The sequence below is a fragment of the Elaeis guineensis genome, chromosome 2, assembly GCF_000442705.2.
Source record: "Elaeis guineensis isolate ETL-2024a chromosome 2, EG11, whole genome shotgun sequence".
Taxonomy (NCBI): Eukaryota; Viridiplantae; Streptophyta; class Magnoliopsida; order Arecales; family Arecaceae; genus Elaeis; species Elaeis guineensis.
Window position 1 is genome coordinate 37260046 of NC_025994.2, and position 21150 is coordinate 37281195.

Consider the following 21150-nt stretch of genomic DNA (forward strand, 5'->3'; position numbering starts at 1 on the left):
GTATGATGCTATCACAAGCATGATCTGAATAGACTTAAGTATTGTCATAGAAAAAGATATCTCATCATAGTCAATACCATAATGCTGACGATAATCTTAGGCAACCAAACGGGCTTTATAGGTCTCTACCTTTCCATCTGCACTCCTCTTCCTTTTGAAGACCCACTTCCACCCTATGAATTTTAACCCTTCTGATAGGTCAACCAATGTCCATACATCATTGACCTTCATAGACTCCATCTTGGATTTCATAGCTTTAAGCCATTTATCAGTCGGATCTCTGCATCGCATCCATATAGGTGATCGGATCCTCATAATTCTCATCGAGTTCAACAAGATCCCCATCTCGAACCAAACAACTTAAGTATCTGTCTGACTGATGTGGTACTCTACCAAATTGCCTTAAGGATGTTTGTGTATTGGGCTTCGGATTTGATCTTGTCAAATTCAGTTCAGATTCAATCATTGGTGTCAATTCTTCTACCTATCAAACTTCATCAAGCTCGATTTTAGAGGCACTTATTCTTTCACTAAAGAATTTTTTTTTCAAAAAATATGTCTAACTGCTGAAAAATATCTTTTGTTTAGCAGACAGGTAAAAGTAATATCCCCTCATTTTCTTGGGGTACCCTATGAAATTATATTTATCGAACCTAGTGTTGAAAAAAATATGCGATAGTACAGTACATGTAATTTGAAAATTTTATACAAAAAAAATAATAGATTAAATAATTTAATCCTAATCATATGTACAAGATCTAATCTTAGACTATCACATCTAGATCTTTGATATAAAAAATATATGCTTTAAATCTAAAATAAAAATCACATCGATCTCATCGATGCTGAAATTCTAGATCTAACTATTAGATCTATCATAAGAATCAAAACAGGTTAGAGATCATTACCAAATAAATTTTGATCTTGATCTTCTCTAATCTAATGGCTAGAGAGGGTGTTTCTTAGATCACTCGTAGTTATATAAAATTATCTAGCCTCTATAGAAAAATTCACACGAAGACTGGCGCAGATCAAGGACTCGAAGATGCTAGTCTGCGAACAACTTCGACAGCTGATCTCTTCTTTCTTCTATAAGCACCTTGAACACTCCAAAGTGATTGGAGATCTAGAGAAAGAAGAGAGGAAAAGGAGAAAAGGCTCTGAAAATAAAAAAATCAGCAAGGGAATTGATTATAGGACATCCAAGAGAGGGGATCCCTTTTTATAGACTAGAAATTAGGGCTTTCCAAGGAATGGTGCCATGAATAAATGCAAAATCTCCTTTTGGCATCCCAAAAAATTCCAAAAAAATTATTAAGATGTGGAGAAGAAATCTAAATTCTTACATACCAAAAGATTCTTCAAAAAAAATAAGAAAAAAAAATAATATGACACTAACAATATACCATATATGAAAAATCTCTTTCCTAGTCTACATCTTATCTCTAATTCAGATCGCATTCAAATTAGGCAAGAGATAATATTATGACTCATCAGCTATTACTGACTATTCTTATTGGATCTTCTCTTATGATGCCAAAAATTACAATCCAAATCCAATTAGACATGGAGATATTGGGATGGATCCAGATGTGGCATAAAAGATAATGATAAAGTCCTAGTTTGACTTGGACTCTTCATTTCTAATTCAATTCTAATCCAAATCAAATTTGGATTAAAACCACTGATAGAAATGAACTTAATCTAATTAAAAATCTAAATATCTTATCAAATTTTTAATCCAATTAAGAATTAGCTGAGTCCAAATTCTGATTGAATCAGGATCAAATTTTTCTTATAATCGGGTTTGATCATATCAATCCTAATCTAACTCGAATTGAATCAATTCAGTTAGACTTGTTCCAAAGCTCTTTATTCAATAAAATTGAGTTAATTAGTAATCTAATTATTAATTAATTTTCCATGAATGGTAGAGTCCCAGTCCCAGTGGGACTCTCCCATAGAGTTCTAGTCCAAATAGGACTCTTCACCAGAATCATAATTCAATTGGACTATTTCAGCCATCAGATCTGTCCAAGTCTTCTAATGCATATGATCCCATAGATTCAAACCTAAGTTGGTAGCATAGGAACAACTTTCTATACCAATCAATGTAACCATCTAGCAATGATGACCTGATGAACGGATAGGTCAAAGTATTATAAAGAACCTTCTAGAACCTACTGGCGTATGGTTATCGTATAATTCATCTCTTTGATCCAAATGCTCAAAATGACCTAAGGTTTAACTGTCAACCCAATTAAGTTGATCACATTGTATTTCAACCTTTCAAATTTATCTTATAGATTACCCTGGCCAAAGTTTTGCTAAATTGAAATACACTGATGCATATCTCCTACCAATTTAGAGGGATCAATTCCATCTTGACTCACACACCGACTTGATAAGTACTTGACTACACCCAGTATCCTTTCGTCACTAAGTTAGAAACTCAGATGGTTTGATATTAAAGTATAATGAGTTGCTTACAAATCACGTGGTGGTCTCAAGTTAGAGGGACACTTATATCTATATCCTTCACGAGCTACTCTTGACAGCAGAGTGCTTAGCACATGATCACGTTCGATGTGAATGTACTCCTACATTCCATCTGTATGTCATAAAGTATCTCCACACTCTTTGATTAAGAGGACAACTAACTCATATGGCATACAATGACCTACACTTGATATTGCTATCGTCTTAGTAATAGCATATTGTTTGGTCACTTATATTTTTAAGGACTTAATGACAAATCCTCTTTTATCGATTAATAATAGTCCTAAGGACATTATTACAATACAGGAGTTCAAAGATGGTCAATTTATAATAAAAATATTAAATAATTTTTATTAATAAAAATTCATATATAATTTACAAGATGAGCACAATCATCTAATGACTGGCTTTGGGACACATTTTCTAACAACTTTCACTTGAACTAAAGCCAATCGGTATAGTATCGTATACCCATCTTTGATTTATAATCATCGAACTCTTTGATTCTAAGAGCTTTAGTAAATGGGTTGATCAGGTTTTTCTTTTTGTCGATCTTCTAAAAGTTGACGTCACCTCGATCCATGATCTCTCGGATAAGGTGATAACGACACAAAATATGTTTGGTGCGCTGATTGGATCTCAGCTCTTTGGCTTGAACAATGGCTCCAGTATTATCACAGTATAACAAGATAGAGCCATCAACAGAGGGTGCCACTCCGAGCTCATCAATGAACTTCTGTAACCATACAGCTTCCTTTGCAGCATCAGATGCCGCGATATACTCCCCTTCACAAACAAAGTCTTCCACAGTAATCTGCTTGAAACTTTTTCAGCAGATTGGTCTATCATTTAGAGTAAAAATATAACTCGACACACTCTTACTATCATCATGGTCTGACTGAAAGTTGGAGTCAGTAAATCTCATAAGATTCAAGTCAGTTTCATCATACACAAGCCACTGGTCCTTAGTATTTTTTAAATACTTAAGAATGGTCTTTATGACCTTCTAATAATTTTCTCCTGGATCAGACTGATATCTACTCACTCTCCATAATGAGTATACCATGTCTGATCTCACACATGTCATAACATACATAATAGAACCCACTATCGAAGTATATGAAACTATACTCATATGCTCTCTCTCTTAAGGAGTTGTCAGACAATCTCCTTTTGAAAAAAAAATTTCTTGGCCTATTAGAAGATAGTCTTTCTATTGAAAAATGTGTCCTAAAGTCTATCATCTAAGTGGTAGATGATTGTAATTATTATATAAATTATCTAATAATAATAGTTATTTGGCAGGTTCATTATAAAAGTTTTATCTTCTTAAATAAACTCCTAAATTATGATGAAGTCCTTAGAACCATAATCAATCGATAAAGGAGGATTTATCGGATGGTTCTTAAATTGTTCATGATCAAATGATAAGTTATTAACAAGGATGATAACTTATCAAGTATAGGTCGCTATATGCCATATGCGTTGGTTGTCCTCGTAATCAAGTGGTGTGGAGACACTGGTATGGCATCTAGATGAGATGTAGGAGTACATCTGCATTGAATGTGACCAATGTAATACTCTACTGTCAAGAGTAGTTAACTAAGACCAATGGGTATAAGTGTCCCTCAGACCTGAGATCACCACGGTGAGTTGCAAGCAACTCACTGTGCTTTGGTGCGGACTGCCTGTATTTTTAATTTAAGTTCGAAAGATTTTTGGGTATAGTCAAGTACTTATGAAGTCAGTGTGTGAGTCAAGATGGGATTGACCACTCCTAATTAACTTCAGGAAGAGAATGTCTCGCTGTGTTTCAATTTAGCAAAACCTAGGCCTGGGTAATCTTCGTGAGGAATCACGGGATTTGCAAAAATTTTGAAACACAATAGAGATGACTTACATGAGTGTTGACAGCATACTCGAAGTCATCTTGAGAATTATTGGTCAAAAAGATGAATTATACGATAACCATGGGTCAGGATTCTTAGAATGTTGCTTTGCATACATTCGACCTATCTGGACGTCGGGAACCATTGCTAGATGGTTACTTTGACTGGTACAAAAATTAGTTTCTATACTATCAACTTAGGTTTGAACCTATAGGATCACACACATAAGAGGTTGTAACCTAATCAGATGGTTAATCGATGATTGAGAATCATTTTAAGGTTAAACAATCAATGTGATTGATGTTTGACCTAATGCAAGTGTTGCAGGAGGATCATTAGCAATTGGATTGCTAATTGGCTCAATCTGATTGAGAAATTAGGTTGAGATTAAGTCTAATTGAATATAATTTAATTAGAATTAGTTTGGATTTAATTGGATTAAGTCTAATTGATTTATTAGATAAGCCAGTTGCAAGGGAGAACAAGTACCTGTTTGACTAGGACTTGTATGCAGCTAATTTCTAATTAAGTTAGAATTTAAATTAAATATTGATTTAATTGAACTCCTAGTTGGACTAGGATCACCATTAATTAGGTTATAATTAATTTAAATTAGGTTCAAAGTATTTGACCTAATCTAAATAAGAATCCTAGTTAGACTAGGATTCCATCTTCTCTTGCGCCACCTAAGAAAATCAAAGCCCACTCCCACTAATTAATTGCAGATAATTTTTTTATAATTTTTATATCTAAGGAAAGTAATCTCACACTATTTATTCTAGAGATTTGAATCAGATTTGATCTGGTTCAATATAAAAATTAATTTGGTTCATTATAGAAAGTGGTTTAGCCTATTTCTCTTTTTGAAAGAGTCCCTCTTCACAAGGACTCTTCCCTCCCTCTCTTGTGCCAACTTCTCCCATGTTTATCCTCCTTTTTATTGCTCCTTTTGTGGTTATTTTCATGCTATCCATGAAATAAATGAGATAGGGGGCATCCAAGAGTTGTATGCCCCAAGGACTCCTTGTTAGACTAGGTCTTATGACCTAGTTTGCCATAAAAAAGGAGGCCGCCCCATATGCCATGATATAGGAGTCAAAAATTCATGAAAAATTGAGAGAATTATCAGAGAAGAATGAGAAAGACTTGAGAGGTTTTACACACCAAAATATATGGAGGAGAGTCCTCTAACAAGAGATCAAAAGTTGATATCTTGTAGAGAAGAAAGGTAAGAGAGAAGATTGTCTTCTCTTATTGGTTTTCTTTCATATTTTTTCCTCTTTATTTTAGTGTTTTTATGTGATAAAAATATGAGAGAGAAAGAAGAATTACATGGGTGGTTTGAGGTACCAAAATCTTTGGAGGAAAGTCTTCAATCAAGAGATCAAAGGTTGATATCTTGTAGAGAGAAAGGTAAGAGAGAAGATTATCTTCTCTTATTATTTTTTCCTTTCATATTAATATCTCTTTATTTTATATTTTTTTTATATGATAAAAAATCTGAAAGAGAAAGAGAGATGGTGTGGTGAATTCATACTCCAAAGAGTTGGAGCATGGTGATCTTATTTTGGGCATGATATGATCATATTCTGATGGAAGAAGAAGAAGAAAAGAAGGTCTTTTCTTAAGATTTTTTTAGAACCCTTCTTCTCCATAAATTATGAGAATTTTCTATGAAAAAAATCAGATATCATAAGATCTAAAAACTAAAAAAATATCAAGAGAAGAAGGTCTTCTCAAGTCCTAGCATAGAGATGTTTTCAGGATATCAATTGTTGATGTACTGAAGGAGAAGATCTGTCTTCTCTTAGGACCCTTTTCTATTAAATATTAATTTTAATTTTAGAGAGGTCAAAAGGTTTGACTTCTCCCTTATTTCTTCTCATATTCTTCATCTCTTGAATATTCAAGAGATCCAAAGAATATTTTTTAGATTAACCATCCGGAGGGATCTGCAAGAAGCTAGCACTTCGAGTGGATCTTCATTCGATGAACCTCTGATTTTGTTGCAGTCTCGTGTGGATCACCTATAGAGGTTGGATGCATGTGTAGCTCCAAAGACAACAAAAAAAATCAACCATGGAGTTCTCAACCCGTATGAAGGTAAGAGATCTGATCTCTTCTTTTATCTAGATATGATCTAGGTTTTAGATCTGAAACTGCTTCAGATCTAGAGTATTGATTTGATCAATATCAAATTTTTTATTTTCTGATTTATAAATATAATATGACATATTATAGGTCTTAATTGTAGGGTTTAGTAATTTGATTACATGCATTTGTAGATTAAATTATTTAATTTACATGTTCTGCTGCATTATATTTCAAAAAAGTTTTGAAATTCATGCATCCTGCACCTTTTCCAATAGTGGTATCAGAGCCAGATTCTTTTATAACATATTTATAATTATATTAAAATAAATCTAAAAAATAAAATAATGATCGCACGGACTGTAGGTTGTCCTGCTGTAAGGTTTACCCCTTACAGTGCAAAGATTGTCCTGGTACATTGCGATCTAGAAAATTTAAAAGAGTTTAAATAAATCTTGTCATGAATATTTTAGATTAAGTCTATTTTATTTCATAAATTTTTATGTAATGTACATAGATTAAAATTAGCCTAAAACAGGATCTTGCGAAGGTTCTATTTGCTGATCGGACCGGCTCGACCAGCAAGCCAGCTCGACTGAAAAATTGCTCGACTGAAAAATTAGCTAAATTATATTTCTAACTGATTTTAATTATTAGTATTTGTTAGTGAAATAAACCAACCCATTTTTAAAATGAGTCGACCTATTTAGTGAAACAACAATAGATTGTATTAGACCTTTTAAAAGTTGAAAATATTTTTCAAAATACCGAACCCCAACCCTCAACCATGAACTTAATTAAAAGAATTAAGTGATTGTTTAGGATCTAGATTTGTGATTTAAAGATCCTATGATAATTTCATAAAATATGGGTTAAAGGGTAATGGGTTAGCTTTGATCAGATCATTAATTGGGTTAGACCTAAGGTTAGATTAAATATGGATTAAGTTAAGAAATTGATCAAACCTAATTAAAAGTTAATTAAGATTAGGTCATTTCTATAGATCACTTCAATAGTTGTAGTTGATCAAAGTCCATATATCTAACAAATGGATACTGATCGTGGCTCAACGGCTAAGCTCGAGTCTTTAGGCAGATCAAATCAAAACTGATAAACCAGTTGGTGTCTAAGGTAAACTTGACCGATGGTTTTTAATTGAGAACATGCTTACCTGACCATTTCTTATGGTGTCTAAGGCAAGCATTGGCAGACCCTCCCATCGATCATACTTATCTGGCCAATGTGGTTAATCAGGTCTTGATTAGGTTGCTCATTGATTCGTGCTAACCCATGTCACATAGAAAATCAGAGAGTCTGATTTCATTCAGTGAGACTGATCTAGGTGCCCATGGATCAAATTTGATCCTAGTCCTTGTTAATGACTTGAAAAGTCAGTGGGAGCACTTGACTTGATGAAGTCAGTGGGAGCGAATTGGTCCTTGTCTTTTCTATCCTTAAATCACTAATAATTTTAAATCTTCTAAAATTATTAGGTCTTTAAAATGATAAAGTTATGGAGATAACTGAGTCATAGCCTCCCATTAAAGTGTTTGATAATGAGTCCATTAACTCAATAATCATTGCAGACCTAAAGGCCTGGTGCTTGTTGACTAATGGAATTATCACTCATCATATGACGACTTGGATGTTCTCTCTAATGGTGGTTAGGTTAGTCAACCAAAGTTGGGCTTAATCATTTATTGGTTAGATGCACCAAGTATAGTCATGTTAATGGTTGGACCTAACCGGATCCTTACAGTGGAGGCCAAAGCCTACTGATTAGGTTTCTGGGGCAAATTAAATTACTAGAAGTTATTTGGAGAAATAATTGGTTAATGAACCTACCTGTAGATGCACATGGGTTGGCCGACCAAAGTCGGACTTGTGTGTAGTCTATGTGGATTCTAGTACCTACTAGAAAATTAAAGTATTTTTTTTAATTGGAGGTAAAGGCTACCAATTTAATTAAAATAGTGGGAGAATCTTGAGACTAAAGTCCAAGTCTTTAGGCTTAAAATAATTCACATACATTAGGTCATTATTCTCTTTTCTCAAAATAAGGCTAAACCTTAATTGCTCCGATCGCTGTTAGACAGTGATGACTTATGGGACCCAACTTCGTTAATTAGTATCGAAAATTGAATTTGGTTCAGCAGTACGAATGGGTTCGCATTGGAGCTTCTTAGTCCAGTCAAAATAATTAGTCCAAAATTGATCCAAATCAGGCATAAGCACAGGGTCATAGGAAGAAGAATTGTCTTGCTTCCCTTGACCATAATAGGCTGAACAAGAGAAAGGAGCAAGGATTGCTCATCAAAGATGTTATATGATAACATCTTAAAGTTTCTCTATATAATTCCACTACCTAGGTATTAGATACCAATGGTTTTATGCAATTTATTACTAGGACTACAAGTAAGTGAAATATTTGAAAATGATGAGAAATTCTTGAATGCTAGGGAGGGAAGTCTTATTCCAATCCTAACTTTAGGAATTGTAGAGCTTATTTTCAAATATTATCATTTAAAATAATTATTACTATTATCCATTGTTTATAATCTTTTTTGGCCCTTTGGCTAAAGATGATCATCATTCATAAAGAAAGATTATTGTGATATTATTATGAATAATATTACAATAATACATGGACAATAAGAAAATGACATTTACACAGCCTGTTAAGTGTAATGTACACACCCAAGTTAGATAATGTCATGAATATCTATCTTTGGCATTATAGGCTTAGTCATCTTGACAAGAACAGGATAAACGAGTTAGCTTGAGAGAAAAACCTCGACATCAATGATTGTGAACCATTGATAGCCTGTGAGTCTTATCTTCTTGAAAAGATGACAAAGTCATCTTTTAATGGAAAAGGTGAAGGAGCTGATAAAGTTCTAAGTCTCATACATAGTGATGTATGTAGACCTGTGAACTTAAGTGCCAGAGAAAGATATTAATATTTCATTACAGATGACCTATCTGGGTATGGGTACGTCTGGCCAAATTATTTGAAATATTCAAATAATTCAAACGATGAAAAGGATGACATATCTAGGAGAAAATTGGATTCTCTCTCAGTGGATTCTTTTTCAAAACACAGTGTATCTGAAAGGAGAAGTTGAACTTTGTTAGACATGATTCAATCCATGATAGGGTTTACTAATCTGCCTATTTCAGGATTATGCTCTTGTGTGATTACTTGTTTTACTCTGAAAATATACTGAGTAAGTCTGTTGTGCAGATTCCATATGAGATATGGATCGGGCATAGACCTAAACTCTCTCACCTTTGGGTTTGGAGTTGATCAGCCTATGTCAAAGGTTTGTATACAGATAAACTTGGTTCATGGTCCAATAGTTATTTAAGGGTTACTAATTCTATCATGTTAAAGAACATAAGATGCTCATCAGCAGTAGGGTATTTCTTTGGGAAAGGAGTTCCTTAGAGAAGGAACTGATGCCTATCAAGTTGAACTTGAAAGTTTGACTGATAGAAAATAAACCAATATAATCTAGTAAACCTACAGAACCAGATTTGATTAGATCAAACTTGGAGCCCATTAAAGTAAATGCAATGCAGTGGTCTAACTCTGAGAAGTGGCTTGGAGCCATTAAATTTAAATTGAAGTCCATGAAAATCAATAGTGTATGAACACTAGATGATTCACCTGAAGGAATAAAATCCATTGGGTGTGAATGGATTTTTCAAAAGGATCAGAGTAGCACAGACGGAAAGGTGGAGACCTATAAAGCTCGTTTCGCTATTATCCCAGAGTTAGAATATACGTTTTGAATATATGTCTTTGTTATGAACAAAGAGGTACCCTGCATTTATAAATGGGTAAAATATTCTGTAGTGTTATTCCTTATTTGACTGTGGATGAAATTCTCTGAATCGAGAATGGCATTCTAGTATTGCAAGGAATAAAGGTTTGGATGTCATCTAATTTCTCAATGTTCAAGACCAGATATGGTATGCTCACTAATGGTAGTGAGCAGATACCAGTCTGATCTAAGTAAAAACCACTGGAAGATTATATAGACAATCCTTAAGTATTTGGAAAATACTAAGATCCAGTGACTCAAATATGAAAATACTGACTTTAAACATGTGGATGTTTCAATTTTAGACAGATCAAGATGACAACAAGAAAGTATCGGATCATACCCGAATTGTAGGAGCAATCTGCTGGAAAGGTTCCAAGCAGGATACTTTAGTCTACTCAGTTAGTGATGTAGAGTATTATGATCCAGGTGGTGTGCCCAAGGCCCAGGGGACCAAAGCTAAGGCCAAGGTCCATCATTCATGAGGGCTTCATCGAGGCTCTAGGGCTAGTTGGGCCCTAGGTTGAAAGGCTATGGGCCTTTCGGGTTCTTGAGGTCTAGGTTATGTGGGCCTCAAGGGACCAACTCTTTATGGGCCAGGTCTGGGCCCAGGATAGGTGAGATTAGATCGAGTCATGGGTGTACATGGGCTTGGGTTAACCTAATCTCCCATAGAGTTGGTCAAGGGAGTTTTGGGTTTGGGTCACTTGACCCGATGTTTATATATACATGTACTTGTATAGGTTTGATTAAGCTAAAAAAATAGACAACTCTTTCTCCCAAGTCTCTCTCTCTCTTCTCCCTCTCTCTCTAGCCATCTTCCATGCCCCAGGAGCAAGAAACCCTAGGGTTTCTTGCCGCCAGTCCATAAAAGGAAAGAAAGGAAGGGAGGCGCTAGCCCCTTCCCCCCTTTGCAGCCGCCAGCCATTTCTTCTCTCCCCTCTTTTGCAGGAGCCCAAACACCAGGTCCAGGACCTGAAATCTCTTGAGAAGAAGTTGGTACAAGTTTCTCTCAGATCTGGAGTTGATCTGAGGTCGTTTGAGGCACGGGTGAGATCTCCATCAACAGATCTACAGGAAAGGCTGTAGCAGGACAGATCTACGAGATCTGTCTCTATCTATCTTCTTTCCTATCTAGAACACCTTGATTTGAGATCTACAAATTGGAGAACCTCAATCCAGGTCTGATCTGGTTGCATACCAGATCTTGGATTTTTTAGAGGTAGTTTCAAAGGCGTTCTTCATCTGGAACGAAAGGCTGACGAAGAAGACAGCAACCAGGCTGATTTCGTCAAGGGTCTTGAATCGTGTCCAGACGACTCCAGATCTATTCGTTGCTGATTCTGCTACACCCAAGGTCCGTGGGAGGAGCCGAGGTTGTGCTCCAATAATTGGTATCAGAGCCACGGTGGTGAGGAAGCGGTTCCAAGTGCGAGAAGTTGAAGATCCCAAGTGCAGAAAATTTTCAGCAAGGTACCATCAAGGTATATTCTACACTTCTTGAATTTATATTGCTTGTTTGGCTTGGATCCAGTCATGGGCAGTAATATGAAGGTCGATTTTGAGAAGTTTGATGGCAAGGAGAATTTTTCCATGTGGAAAATTCGGATGGAGGATCTTCTGGTGCAAGCAGATCTGGATCAGGCTTTGGATGAGAAGCCTGAGGAAATGACAGATAGACAGTGGGCATCGTTGGAGAAGAAAGGATGCTCGATGATCAGAGGATGTTTGGTGGATGCGGCATTGTATTCGGTGCTGGAAGAAAAGACCTCGAAGAGCCTTTGGTCGAAGTTGCACACCATGTACATGGGGAAGAATATGTGCAACAAGCTGATGCTGAAGAAGAGGTTGTACAGTCTTCGGATGCAGGAGGGACTGATGTGGTTGGCCACATTCAGAGGTGCGACCAGTTGTGCACGGAGTTGGTGAATATCGGGGTGAAGCTGGATGAGGAGGACAAGTCTCTATTGCTTCTATGTTCACTGTCCGGATCATATGATTCTTTGGTGACTACACTACTCTACGGCAAGGAGACTCTGGAGTATGAGGACATTGTCTCGGTACTGAGGATGAATGAGTAGAGGAAAAAGTTGACCAGAGATCGAGCTTCCCAGGAGGGTTTGGCAGTAGGGGAAAGGACAGGTAGAGGCAGAGGCAGAAGCAAGTCCAAGGGGCGGTCCAAGTCCAAGAAGGGAAAGAAAGAGGTGAAATGCTTCAAGTGCAACGAGTTCGGGCACTTCAAGCGAGAATGTCCACTATGGAAGAGCAAGAAGGGAGAAAGAAGTGGCTCAGAATCAGTGAGTGCAGTTGCTGGGCAGCAGGTGGAGGATGATCTACTTGTGGTATCAGATGGTCACAGGCAGTACACAGAGGAGTGGACACTAGACTCTGCATGCTCACATCACTACACACCACACAGGTCTTGGTTTGCTACATACACCAAGACAGATGAGGGATCAGTGACTCTAGGTGACAATCATCCTTGCAAGGTGGCTGGGATAGGGACAGTCAGGGTGAGGATGTTTGATGGGATTGTGAGGACATTGACAAATGTAAAGCACATGCCAGAGCTGGAAAAGAATCTGGTGTCACTTGGCTATTTGGAGCGCAGTGGATACAGCTTCAGCAGTAGGGCTAGAAGCAGAGTAGTAGAACATCTCCAATGGAGCTATGGTGGTGATGAGAGGCAGGAGGTTGGATAATAACCTCTATCGCATGGAGGGATCTGTGGTGACCGGAGAGTCTGATGCAGCAGCTGCAGCACAGGACCAGCAGGGGGCTTACAGGATGTGGCACTACCGCCTAGGCCACAAGGGTGACAGGGGGCTGAGGGAGTTGAGCAGGAGAGGACTCATCTCTGATCTGGAGGATGGTGCTACTGGGGAGATCTGTGAGCCTTGCCAGATGGTAAAGCAGAGGAGAGTTTAGTTCAACATCAGTACAGCCCGCAGTGCAGCCCCTCTGGAGTTAGTCCACACAGATGTGTGGGGACCAGCCCCAGTTTTAGCTAGAAATGGGGCCAGATACTTCATGACCCTGATTGATGATTTCTCAAGAAAGCTCTGGATTTACTTCATGAGAGAGAAGTCAGAGGTCTTCACCAAGTTCAAGATCTGGAGAGCTGAGGTGGAGAAGGAGCAGGGGAGGAGCGTGAAGTGTCTGAGGTCAGACAATGGCGGGGAGTACACTAGCAGAGAGTTTCAGGACTACTGTGAGGAGTGTGGGATCAGGAGACACTTCTCAGTTAGGGGGACTCCACAACAGAATGGGATGGCCGAGAGGATGAACAGAATACTTTTGGAAAAGGCACGATGCATGAGGCTGCAGGCAGGGCTTCCAAAGGAGTTCTAGGTTGACACAGTTGACGCAGTGGGTTACTTGGTGAATCGGTCACCTCACACCAGGTTGGATGGCAGGCTTCCAGAGGAGGTGTGGTCTAGGAGGACAGTTGGACTGGGCCATCTACGAGTATTTGGGTGCACGGCCTATGTGTACATTGGAGCTGGTGAGCAGAGCAAGCTAGATGCCAGATCACGCAAGGCGGTGTTTCTAGGCTATCCGCGAGGAGTCAAGGGATACAGGCTGTGGGATCCCTTAGAAAAGAAGGTCATCATTAGTTGGGATATGATTTTTGATGAGGAGTCAGTCCTACGGAGGCGAGCAGGCATGGAGGAGCAGCAGGAGCAGGAGGAGGTCCAGCAGGGCACTGCTGGACAGCTTACCTCTTTTATTTTGCCTCTTGCAGGTACTACGGGAGGACATGACATTCAGGTGGAGAACCTACCTAAGGTGTCTCCACAGTTGGAGAGGACTCGGATGGATGATCGAGGTGGAGAGGTCCAGCAGGAGCAAGCTGAATCGAGGACTGATATCGGTGTTGCCCTACACAAGCCCAAGAGGACCATCAGGCAATCGGACCGATATGGCTTCGAGGAGATGCTGTCATATACCCTGGTGACAGTGAATGGAGACCCATATACGTATCAGGAGGGTATTGAGAGCCAGGACAGAGAGCGGTGGGTCCAGGCGATGTCCGAGGAGATGCAGTCTCTCCACCAGAACCAGACGTGGTGATTGGTGCAGTTGCCAGAGGAGAAGAGGCCCATTGGCTACAAATGGGTCTACAGTCGCAAGGATAGAGTGGAGCTGATTGAGGCCTTGGGACACCAAGGTGGAGATTGTTATGATCCAGGTGGTGTGCCCAAGGCCCAGGGGACCAAGGCTAAGGCCAAGGTCCATCATTCATGAGGGCTTCATGGAGGCTCTAGGGCTAGTTGGGCCCTAGGTTGAAAGGCTGTGGGCCTTTCGGGTTCTTGAGGTCTAGGTTATGTGGGCCTCAAGAGATCAACTCTTTATGGGCTAGGTCTGGGCCCAGGATAGGTGAGATTAGGTCGAGTCATGGGTGTACATGGGCTTAGGTTAACCTAATCTCCCATAGAGTTGGTCAAGGGAGTTTTGGGTTTGGGTCACTTGACCCGGTGTTTGTATATACATGTACTTGTATAGGTTTGATTAAGCCAAGAAAATAGACAACTCTTTCTCTCAAGTCTCTCTCTCTCTTCTCCCTCTCTCTCCAGCCATCTTTCATACCCCAGGAGCAAGAAACCCTAGGGTTTCTTGCCGCCAGTACATAAAAGGAAAGAAAGGAAGGGAGGCGCTAGCCCCTTCCCCCCTTTGCAGTCGCCAGCCATTTCTTCTCTCCCCTCTCTTGCAGGTGCCCAAACACTAGGTCCAGGACCTAGAATCTCTTGAGAAGAAGTTGGTACAACTCCCTCTCAGATCTGGAGTTGATCTGAGGTCGTTTGAGGCACGGGTGAGATCTCCATCAACAGATCTACAGGAAAGGCTGCAGCAGGACAGATCTACGAGGTCTGTCTCCATCTATCTTCTTCCCCATCTAGAATATCCAGATTTAAGATCTATGAATTGGAAGACCTCGGTCCAGGTCTGATCTGGTTGGGTACCAGATCTTGAATTTTTTAGAGGTAGTTTCAAAGGCTTTCTTCATCTAGAACGAAAGGCTGACGAAGAAGACAGCAACCAGACTGATTTCGTCAAGGGCCTTGAATCATGTCCGGATGACTCCAGATCTATTCGTTGCTGGTTCTGCTGCACCCAAGGTCCGTGGGAGGATCCGAGATCGTGCTCCAATAGTAGAGTACATCGTAGCATATGATGCTGCCATGTAAGTTGTGTAATTGTTGAGCTTCATTAACAGGTTTGGAATGGCACCCTCCATCGATGGTCCAGTCCTATCTAGCACTGGAGCCATAAATCTGGCTAAAGAATCGAAGGACCAGCATACTCTGTATTACTATCACTTTTGATTTTAGATCAGGGTGACATCGATCTTTAGAAGATTGATGAAAAGGGAGAACTTGACCAACCCATTTGCTGAGGCCTCGGAACTAGGAAGTTCTACGAACTCAAGTGGAAGATAGGATATCTGATATCATTCTGATTGGCTTTAGTACAAGTGGGAGTTGTTCGAAAATATGTCCTAAAGCTTATCATCTAAGTCGTAGATGATTGGAATTAGTATATAAATTATCTAATAATAATAGTTATTTGGCAGGTTCATCATAAAAGTTCTATCTTCCTTAAATGAACTCCTAAATTATGATAAAATCTTTAGAACCATAATCAATTGATAAAGAAAAATTTATCGGATGGTTCTTAAATTATTCATGATCAAATGATAAGTTATTAACAAGGATGATAACTTATTAAGTGTAGGTCGCTATATGCCATATGCGTTGGTTGTTCTCGTAACCAAGTGGTGTGGAGACACTGATATGGCATCCAGGTGAGATGTAGTAGTACATCTGCATTGAACGTGATCAATGTAACACTCTACTATCAAGAGTAGTTAACTAAGACCAATGGGTATAAGTGTCTCTCCAACCTGAGATCACCACGGTGACTTGCAAGCAACTCACTGTGCTTTGGTGCCGGACTGCCTGTATTTTTAATATAGGTTCGAAAAATTTTGGGATACAGTCAAGTACTTATAAAGTCGGTGTGTGAGTCAAGATGGGATTGACCAGTCCTGATTAACTTCAGGAAGAGAATGTCTCGCTGTGTTTCAATTTAGCAAAACCTAGACCTGGGTAATCCTCGTGAGGAGTCACATGATTTGCAAAAATTTTGAGACACAATAGAGATGACTTACATGAGTATTGACAGCATACTCGAAGTTGTCTTAAATATTATTGATCAAAAGGATGAATTATACGGTAACCATGGGTCAGGATTCTAGGAATGTTGCTTTGCATACATTCGACTTATCTGGACGTTGGAAACCGTTGCTAGATGGTTACTTTGACTAGTACAGGAATTGGTTTCTATGCTACTAGCTTAGGTTCGAACCTATAAGGTCACACACATAAGAGGTTGTAACCTAATCAGATGGTTAATCGACGATTGAGAATCGTTCTAAGGTTAAACAATCAATGTGATTGATGTTTGACCTAATGCAAGTGTTGCAAGAAGATCATTAGCAATTGGATTGCTAATTAGCTTAATCTGATTGACCAATTAAGCTGAGATCAAGTCTAATTGAATATGATTTAATTAGAATTGATTTGGATTTAATTGAATTAAGTCTACTTGGTTTATTGGATAAGCCAGTTGCAAGGGAGAACAAGTCCCTGTTTGACTAGGACTTGTATGCACCTAATTCCTAATTAAGTTAGGATTTAAATTAAATATAATTTAATCTGATTTAATTGAACTCTTAGTTGAACTAGGATCACCATTAATTAGGTTGTAATTAATTTAAATTGGGTTCAAAGTATTTGACCTAATCTAAATAAGAATCCTAATTAGACTAGGATTCCATCTTCTCTTGCGCCACCTAAGAAAATCAAAGCCCACACCCACTAATTAATTCTAGATAATTTTTCTATGATTTTTACATCTAAGGAAAGTAATCTCACACCACTTATTCTAGAGATTTGAATTAAATTTGATCTGGTTCAATATAAAAATTAACTTGGTTTATTGTGGAAAGTGGTTTAGCCTATTTCTCTTTTTGAAAGAGTCCCTCTTCACAAGGACTCTTCCCTCCCTCTCTTGCGCCAACTTCTCCCATGTTTATCCTCCTTTTTTTTGCCCTTTTTGTGGTTATTTTCATGCTATTCACAAAATAAATGAGATAAGGGGCGTCCAAGAGTTGTACGCCCCAAGGACTGAAGGAAAAATTGGCTTTTTCTTTGTAGGATCTTCCAGATCTAATGAGATCTGAGATGGAATATTTCAAAAAAAATTATCCTATAATATTTCAGATCTAAGATCTATTAGATCTAATTCCTATTATCTATTATTAAATCTAAAATTAAATCTAAAAATATGAGGAATAGAGAAATACCTCTAGGGTAACTAGATTACCCTGTAGATGATTGCAGCAATGCCCGAGGTTCTAAAATAGCCACACAGTCACCTGACCTCTACTGGTATCCACTCGAGTAGGATCTGGATCATCTTCTCCTCACAATTTTTTCTCCAAAAATTAGATCTAGATCTCATCTAGAATATCTTCAAAAGATCTTCTAAAGCTGGAGCAGCAGCTTCTCGACAAATCTCTATAGCCTTCTAATCAGAGAGCCACCACACCTTGGACAAGCACCAGATGGATGCCCAACCTCTTGGACATAAAAAGGGAAGGGAGAGGAGTAGAGGGGGCATGGAAAAGTGGAGAGGATATAGGCTTTTGTTGGCTGATTTATGTCACAAATTGACATAAAAAGTATCAATTAATATCTAAATTATCTAACTTTATTAAGAAATTAATACTTGTTATTATATTTTGTAGAAGAAGAGATCATCAATAGAAAGAACAAGGAAAGAGGATTCCAACGACATAAATTTTATGCAAAACGGAGTTAAATTGACCCAGAAATTGAAGAATGAAGAAAGAAGACTCAATTGGGTCAAACCCGAGTCAAATCAGATCAAAATTGATCAAAAATCAATTGATTTGGTGATCTGATTAGCCGCCTGGTCCACAGCAACAGGCACGTGGACCATGGACCCATCGGCGCACCATAAACCCCCCTAACAACTCTTTAAAACCTCTTAGTCCCACATCGAAAGTTTTGAAAACCTTATAACCCCCAAATGCCTATAAAAAGCCCCCAAAGGCCCTTATTTTAGGTATTCTTCCTTCCGATCAAGCTTGTCACCCTAGATAGTGGGGTTTTTAGCTCTCTTTATAAGCCTCGAGCTTTGAGGTTTTTGTAATAATTTTTTTTTTATATATAAAATCTTATTTTTATGCAATTTCATCTCTTTACATTATGCAATTTATTTTTCTTGCAATTAGGATAGTTTAATTTATGCAATTTAATTTTATGCAATTAGGTTAGTTTAAATTATGCAGTTTAAATTTATGCAATTAGGATAGTTTAATTTATGAAATTAGGGTAGTTTATTTTTCTGTATTTAAATTTTGCAAGTAGATTTAGATCATGTCTAGCTAAGCATCCCTTCTGGGTTTGCGATGAAGCTAGATCATGAGTAGGGATTTTACATAGGGTTCTTTCTTTTTCTTAGAGTTTCTTTTTCTTCCTCTTTTGCCAAGAATTTTTGATGAACTACAGTTGGGTCAGAGTCCCTTCATAGTTCATGCTTGATTCAGTGCATAGGAGGAGAAAACTCTAAGGGATCCTAGTTATTACTCCCCTGTAAAGAATCTTGATGGGTTATCGTTGGGCCTTAGTCCCTTCATAATCTATGCTTGGGAAAGACAAGAGGAGTAGTCGTTAGGATCATTAAGAAAAATTCTAGGTAGAATTCTCTAATCTAGATCTAGTGGATTCAAAAACCCTAGATCCTTAGTCTTATTGTCTTTAGCAAACAACTTTCGACTTTCGATTTTTGTTAAAGCTCGCTTGAGCATAGATTTGAAAATTATTTTTAAAACCAAGTCTCTGTGGGATCGACCCGTACTCGCTGGTCGTGCTACTCTGCACACCGTGCGCTTGCGGTTTTATTTACAAATTTTAAGATTTGAACATCAAGTTTTTGGCGCCGTTGCCGGGGATTTGGCGTTTTAAATTATTTTCAAATATTTGTTCTTCGTGCGTTATAACTCTCTTTCTTTTTTCTTTAGGTTTCTATATTTAGTTGGTGATTGCTGGAAAACTCAGGTACGCTTCTAATTTCTCTTTTATTATTTTTAGTTAATTACTTTTGCTTTTAGACCTAATCATTTGAATTTACTTAATCACAAAAAAAAAAATATATAAAACAAAACAAAAGACATTTCATAATCGTGAAGTAAAATATAAAAATAAAAAAAAATTCTAAATTAAAATCTTTTACATTCTTGGTCATCTTGTTTATTTGTATTTGCATTTTCATAATTAATCTAAGGGCATCAACCCATTAACAAGATAAGGTGGGGATTTCATTACCCTTCCTTAGCCCAAAAACCATCTCCATCATATTGCATTACCTAGACTTTTAATCTTAAAATCAATTAGACGTCAACCTTAAGGAATTCGAGCTCAATAGGACAAGGAACCCTAAGAGTTCTACCAAGTTTGAGTTGTTTGATTAGTTGGTGTCTAGGCAAGTCCCTGAGAGTGGTTTGTTAAATTGGTTCAGTTGCTGGCCTGGCCAACTCGTTTGGTGTCTAGAAAGGCAACGATGAGTGAACCTCCCACCTCTTATACTTACCTGGCTAACTAGTTGATCAATCTCCACTTGGAAGGTTTGAAGGGTCATCTTGGAATAGTTAGGAGCTGTCTAGATTTAGGTTAACCCTAGGATAGATTGAGTTTAATTTATTGATTCACTTGTTTGAAAAAAAAAAAAAAAATTTAAAATTTAAATTAATTTGGTTACTTTTCTTTAGATTTAGGACTCCTTAGGATCTTCTCTTTAGAATTTTTCTCTTTTCTTTCTTTTCCTTATACATAAAAACTTTATTAAAAAAAAAAAATTGTATAAACATCGAGAACCGTACACTTCGTGTGTGGAGAAGAGTGTCGGGTCGTCTAGTTAGAATTGAGTCAATTCCTGTTGTTCCAATGGCTGAACCAATCCAACCCATGACCCTTAAGGATTTGTGTTATCCAGTTGGCTCCATCCAACCATCTTGTATCAGGTTGCCACAACCCACAGCTAACAATTTTGAAATCAAACCTCAAATCATAAATATGCTTCCAAAATTCACAGGATTAGAGGATGCTTATATATTTATTAGAGAATTTGAGGAGGTATGTGCAACCATGAAACTGCAATTAACAGAGGATGAGGTCAAACTTAGATTAATCAACTTTGCCCTTAAGGACAATGCTAAGAAGTGGCTTTATAGTCTGCCAAACTATTCTGTCACTACCTGGGAGGGCTTTGTGAGAACATTTTTAAAAAAGTATTTCCCCCATCATAAAACAGCTAGGATTAGGAATGAAATAAATCAATTTTACCAACTAGCTGGTGAATCATTTTGGAAGTACTTTGATCGTTTCAAGAATCTTTTGACCCAATGCCCACACCATGGAATAGAAACTTGGAGACTATGCCAGATCATCTATGAGGGGTTAGATTCAAACTCAAGAACCATGCTAGAGTCCATGTGCCAAGGCCAATTTATGGACAAAGAAACTACTGAAGCTTGGTAATTCTTAGAAGACCTAGCCGAGAAAAATTTACAGTGGGAAACAACTAGGGAACCTGATAAAGCTACACCTTCAAGAGGAGGAATGCATCAAATTCAACCAACCCTAGCATCAGAGGCCAAGATTGCAACCTTAACACGTAGATTGGAAGCCTTAGAATTACAGAGACCAGCCAATGTAAATCAAATATCTGCACCCATGTGTAAAGGGTGCAATGCA

At 38.0% G+C, this 21150-nt stretch overlaps 1 non-coding gene across 1 annotated transcript; it reads right to left on the bottom strand.

Annotated features, from left to right (window-relative positions):
* Positions 1 to 20709: 20709 nt before the first annotated feature.
* LOC140855921 (small nucleolar RNA R71) lies at positions 20710 to 20816 on the bottom strand. Its single transcript, XR_012139364.1, has one exon. It is a non-coding gene; the product is annotated as a small nucleolar RNA R71 (small nucleolar RNA).
* Between the last annotated feature and the right edge of the window lie 334 nt (positions 20817 to 21150).